The sequence below is a fragment of the Arachis hypogaea genome, chromosome 18 (genome assembly GCF_003086295.3).
Source record: "Arachis hypogaea cultivar Tifrunner chromosome 18, arahy.Tifrunner.gnm2.J5K5, whole genome shotgun sequence".
NCBI classification, from domain to species: Eukaryota; Viridiplantae; Streptophyta; class Magnoliopsida; order Fabales; family Fabaceae; genus Arachis; species Arachis hypogaea.
Genome location: NC_092053.1, coordinates 35006375 through 35011109, shown reverse-complemented (window position 1 = coordinate 35011109; position 4735 = coordinate 35006375).

Below are 4735 nucleotides of genomic sequence, written 5' to 3'. Positions count from 1 at the left end.
CTAGCTTTGGTTCAACGCTATCCAGGTCAGGACTTGCACGGAACCCATGTAGAACAAGGGTGATTGTCACGAGTCACCCTCAATTCATAAGATGAAGAACGAGAATGCATAAGAGAATAGAATCAGACATATTAAACTAGAACAATAATATTATTAATCCATGAAACTTAGCAGAGCTCTTAACCTTAACCGTAGGAGGTTAGACACTCATAATGTTCAAAAATACAAAATGGGGGGAGGGAGAAGAATGGCAGCACCCCAAACAAGGGTGATCTTCCCCTATAAATACTAATATGCTAAGTAGGAAGTATAGAAATAAGACAAACTAGTCTTGTAGTGTGAAAATCCACTTTCCGGGCCCACTTGGTGAGTGTTTAGGCTTAGCTAAAGGTGTCTCCACGTGCTAGGACTCCTTAGGGGCATTGAACGCCAGCTTGGGACTCCCTTTTTGGGCATTGGGATGCCAGCTTCTCCCCTGTGGGCATTGGACGCCAGGAATGTGACTGGTGGCTGGCGTTGACCGCCAGTTTTTGGCCTTAATTTCCAAAGCAAAATATGGACCATTATATATTTCTGAAAAGCCCAGGATGTTAGCTTTCCATAGCCATTGTGAGCGCACCATTTGGACTTCTTTAGTTCTAGAAAAGCTCCTTCGAGTGCACGGAGGTCAGATCCTAACAGCATCTGTAGTCCTTTCTCTGTCTCTAAATCAGACTTTTGCTCAAGCTCCTCAATTTCAACCAGAAAATACCTGAAATCACCATAAAACACACAAACTCAAAGTAGAATCCAAAAATATGAATTTTTCATTAAAACCTATGAAAACATAATAAAACTTAAACCAAACATAATGAAAACTTTATGAAAATGATGCCAAAAAGCGTATAAAATATCTGCTCATCAGAACACCAAACTTAAACAATTTCTTGTCCCCAAGCAGCTGAAAACAAATTAGGATAATAGGAAGAGAAGGATACAATAAATCTCAGAGTTCTCAATGAAGCTCAGTTTCAATTAGATGAGCGGGACTAGTAGCTTTTTGCTTCTAAATAGTTTTGGCACCTCACTTTCCTTTGAAGCTTAGAATGATTGGCATCTTTAGGAATTCAGAATCCAGATGATATTATTGATTCTCCTAGTTTAGTTCTTTTTTATTCTTGAACACAGGTTCTTTTGAGTCTTGGTCGTGATCCTAAGCGCTTTGTTTTCCAGTATTACCACCGGATACATAAACGCCACAGACACTTAACTGGGTGAACCCCTTAGGATTGTGATTTAGCTTTGCTAGAATCCCCAGCCAGTGGTGTCCAGAGTTCTTAAGCAAACTCTTTGCTTTGGACCACTTCTTTAACTGCTCAGTCTCAAGCTTTTCACTTGACACTATCACACCACAAGTATATAGTTAGGGAGGCAGCTCATTTGAACTGTTTAGGCCAAGATTTGTTTCTTTTAGGCCCTCCTAACCATTGATGCTCAAAGCCTTGGACCCTTGCTCTTGCCTTTTGGTTTAAAGAGCTATTGGCTTTTTCTGTTTCTTTCTTTTTCTGCTTGCTTCTTTTTTTTTGCTACTTTTCTTTCTCTTTCTCTTTGCTGTTTTTTCTTGCTTCAAGAATCAATTTTTGGATTATTCAGATCACCGATAATACTTCACTTTTATCATTATTTTTTCAAGAGCCAACATTCTTAACTTCAACCTCAAAACATGCACTGTTTACTCATGCATTCAGAAAATAAAAGCAATGCCACCACATCAAATAATTGAACTATTCTTAATATAAAATTTGAAATTTATGTATCATTACAGCTTTTAAAAAAAATCAAAATTTTATTTAAGTTCAATGAGATGATAAGAGGAACATTTTATAGCTAATTGGAAAATAAAAACTTAAATTCTAATAATACTCATGCAATTCTGAAATTTAAAAAAAAAAATAGAAATTTAAATAAAGAACTTAAAGACTACGTGTGATCATGTAAATCTAAACATAAGAAACAAGAATTAGAATAGGCACAGGAATAGAGAGGTAAAAATCAACCACCTTAATCATGGGAGGTGTTAGGTTCTTCAGGGGATAATTTCTGACACTCAGTTCTTCTAGCTCATGCCCCTGCTTCTCTTGTTCCTTGACCAGTTTGCAAAGTATGCTAGTCTGGTCTTTTTACTCCTCTCTTAATTGATCCAAGGTGGTTTGCAATTGTGCAACCAATGCCTCTAGCTGGATCCAATATTCAATTGGAGGGATCTCTAGTGCTTGCTCAGGCGCCTTCCTTTTGGGTTGGTCAGCTGGTACTTGGGCGCTTTCCATCACCTGCTTGGTGATTGGGCTTTCTACTGGGATAAATGAGTCTTCGTTAATCATGACTCCAGCTTCTTTACATAAGCGAAAGATAAGGTTTGGATAGGCCAATCTGGCTTGAGTTGACATCCTGTTTGCAACCTTGTACAGCTCAAAGGGAATCAGTTGGTGGACTTCCACCTCATTTCCCATCATAATGCAGTGGATCATCATAGCCCTTCTGATGGTAACTTCAGAACGGTTGCTAGTAGGGAGTATGGAACGCCCAATAAAATCCAACCAACCCCTAGCAACTATTTTGAGATCTACTCTTCTCAGTTAGTTTGAATTACCTTTTGTGTTGTTGATCCACTTAGTTTCAGGTAGACATATGTCTTCTAGAATCTGATACAACTTTAGATTAGCCACCATCCTCCTATTAAAGGATTCTGGATTATCCCTTTGTGGAGGTAACTTGAAGATCTCTCTCACCTTGTCAAGATGAAAATAGAGAGTCTTCCCTCGCACCATGGTGCGAAAAGTATGGAATCCTTGTCCATCCTTCTTTTTCTTATCTGTCATCCACAGATTTCCATAGAATTCATGGATCATTGTTATTCCAACATTGATCTCAGGATCAGCCAAGATCTCCCAGCCTCTCATTCGAATTTGCTCTTGGATCTCCGAGTACTCATCTTCTTTTAATTTGAATTTGGCCTCTAGGATCACTGTCCTCTTGCACATTATTTTGTAATAATTTTCTTCATGCTGCTTTATGTATAATCTGAAAGGTTTGAAAACAACTGTTTGGTTGTCTTCTTTCTTACTTCTTGAACTGGGATTTCCACTTTTGGGAGCGATGGAATTCGAATGGAGTGAGAAGGAAATGCTTTTTCCACACCAAACTTAAAAAGTTTGCTCGTCCTCGAGCAAAAGAGAGGAAAGAAGACGAAGAGGAGAAGAAGAATTCGAATGGGAGGAGGATGAGGATGGCCGAATGGTATAAATAGGGATGGAGAGGGTGGGATTTCGAAATTCAATTAGATAAAAGATAAATAAGATATGATTCACACTTTAGTAAAAGATAGAAAAAGATAAGTTTTTAAAATCAAAAGATATGAAAAAGATAAAAAGATAAGATAGAAGGTATGAAAAAGATTTTAAAGTTAAATAAAAGATTTGAAAAAGATATGAAATTTTGAAAAAGATATGAGGTTTTGAAAAAGATTTGAAAAAGAATTAAAAAAGATTTGAAAAGATTTTAGATTTGAAGGGAATTTGAAATTAAAAGATGATGGTTAAAAGAATGTTGTTTAGAAGAGATGATTAAAAAGATAAAAATTGGAAAAGATAAGTTTTGAAAAAGTCAACAACTTTCCTAACCTGTTTTGGGCATTTGAACGCCCAAAATGCTTTGATTCTGGCGTTCAACACCATGCTGATGCTCTTTCTGGGCGTTGAACGCCCAGCCAGTGCCTCCTGGCTGGCGTTCAACACCAACCTGCTACTCTTCTCTGGGTGTTGAATGCCCAGCCAGTGCTCCCTGGCTGGCGTTCAACACCAGCCTTGCTTCCTCCCTTCAGAGTGTTGAACGCCCAGCAGTGCTCCCTGGCTAGCGTTCAACGCCAGAATTGTTGCACCTTAGGGGGCGTTCAATGCCCAACCAGTATCTTCTGGCTGGCGTTGAACGCCGGTATTGCTGCCTCCCAGGGTGCTCTATTTTCTGCTCTAACTACTTCTGCTTCTGTTTTGACTACTGCACATGATCACAAACCTAAGGAAATTAAACTAATATAATTGAAATATACTTAATGGAAACAGAAATAACTTTACTTATGGTTGGGTTGCCTCCCAACAAGCGCTTCTTTAACGTCACTAGCTTGACGGTACTGCGCTCATGTTAGCAATAGGGTGGATTGGTCTTGCTCAATCTCACCACCCAAATAATGTTTCACTCTCTGGCCATTAACAGTAAATCGTTTATCAGAGTAATTGCATTGGAGTTCTATATGACAATAGCGTGATACATTAGTAATCAGCAAAGGTCCCATCCAGCATGACTTAAGCTTTCCAAGGAAGAGCTTCAGTCTAGAATTGAAGAGCAGAACTTTCTATCCAGGTTCAAAGACTCTAGAAGAAATCTTTCTATCATGCCATTTCTTGGCCCTTTTTTTATAGACCTTTGCATTTTCAAATGCAGCGAATTGGAATTCATCTAACTCATTTAGCTGGAGCAACCGTTTCTCTCCTGTTGCCCTTGCATCCAGGTTCAGGAGTTTGGTTGCCCAGTAGGCCTTGTGTTCCAGCTCCACTAGCAGGTGGCATGCATTTCCATACACCAATTGATATGGTGATTTCCTATAGGGGTCTTGAAAGCTATTCTATGGCCCAAAGGGCATCATCAAGCTTTCTTGCCCAATCCTTTCTAGAGGTATTCACCATTCTTTCCAGGATTCTCT